Source organism: Sinocyclocheilus rhinocerous, unplaced genomic scaffold (genome assembly GCF_001515625.1).
Source record: "Sinocyclocheilus rhinocerous isolate Xijiao unplaced genomic scaffold, SAMN03320098_v1.1 scaffold3789, whole genome shotgun sequence".
NCBI classification, from domain to species: domain Eukaryota; kingdom Metazoa; phylum Chordata; class Actinopteri; order Cypriniformes; family Cyprinidae; genus Sinocyclocheilus; species Sinocyclocheilus rhinocerous.
The window spans coordinates 61,760-63,325 of NW_015634054.1; the positions used below are offsets into that span (position 1 = coordinate 61,760).

General features: G+C 43.7%; 1 pseudogene; it reads right to left on the minus strand.

The window, feature by feature from the left end:
- Positions 1–787: 787 nt before the first annotated feature.
- The window catches only part of LOC107745386 (galectin-3-binding protein B-like), a 1,703-nt pseudogene continuing 924 nt past the window's right edge, over positions 788–1,566 (minus strand).

Sequence of the window (1,566 nt, forward strand, 5' to 3'; positions counted from 1 at the left end):
AATCAGGACCAATACCAGGACAACTAGATGAGCCCCAGATACAGATCCCCAGTAAAGACCTTGTCTCAGATGGCCACCGGGACAAGACCACAGGAGCCAGTTAAGTCCTCTGCACAATGTGACTTTGCTGCAGCCTGGAATTGAACTGCTGGTTTCGTCTGGCCAGAGGAGAACTGGCCCCCCGACTGAGCCTGGTTTCTCCCAAGGTTTTTTCTCCATTCTGTCACCGATGGAGTTTTGGTTCCTTGCCGCTGTCGCCTCTGGCTTGCTTAGTTGGGGACACTTAATATTCAGCGATATCGTCGATTTGATTGCACAGACACTATTTAAACTGAACTGAGCTGGATGATGACATCATTGAATTCAATGATGAACTGCCTTTAACTGAACATTGAATGTTTACTATTGTCCTTTTTCATTATTGACACACTATTTTCCTAATTAATGCTGTACAGTTGCTTTGACACAATCTGTAGTATTTGAGAGCATTTTCGGTGGCACAAGTGAAACCAGCATTAAAGATTGGAATTGGAATTACATTAGTATTTCATGAACACTTTGATGAACTACACATGTAAGCCATGATTAGCAAGTTGTTTGTGCGAAATACAGTATTTGGCGCTTTTTCGATAATCTTCCGTTTGATTGCCGATGACGTCACCACCTCTAGTACTTCCCTCGTTCAGTCAGCGTCAAGGAGAGCAGTTCACAGTAGTTCTCATATTTCCATTTAGAGCAGCAGCAGCGAGAATGTAAGGACATTATATTAAATTTGACTAAATAATGACTAGCTGTTGGCTAATAAATTGTTAGATTTCTGGCTGAGAATCAACCTGTCATTGAAACAAATGCTGCTCGTGTAGCTGTTCTGACATGACACACCACTGTTAGAGCATTTCTGATCACTGAGAAAAACCTGGGCGTTCCACTGCAGCTTCTGCTCTCTGTAAAGAGCACTAGTGTGTGCAGGAATGGAGAAGCTTTGCGTTCTGTTATTTTGACCATGGTTTGGGTATTTGAAGGTGAAGACATTGATAAATACTCTCCACTCATCTCCAGTGCAGATTCTGGGTTGATACTCATTACTCGTGTCATCCATTTGATTCCTGATCTTAGAGAAGAGCAGAGCATTGAACTGAAAACCTCTGAGCAGATCAGTGAGCTAGAGATTCTCAAGACTCTGATGGAGAACGCTTGAGGAAAACTGTATTTCACACAGTTCATCCACTGGGATCAAGAGGAAGCAGATGTGATTCTGTTGTTCTGAATTCATTTCATCACCTCTGTCTCGGATCATCTCTCCAGAGCTTCATCCTTCACCAGCAGGTCTGAGCGCCGCAGCAGAGCATCCATCATGTGAAAGAGATGCTGCTCCTCACTGGAGATCTTATGAGAAACTCAGCGTTCAGGAGAGAAACTGAAGGATGTTCTCCTGCAGAACAAGCTCACCTGTGTGGACGCCGTAATCCTACATCCATACCTGCGTCTGGAAGGTGTTGTCTTCAGGAATGAGTGAAGAGAAGATCCTGTCGACATCCTCCATAAGCTTCTTCAGTCCAAAGATAA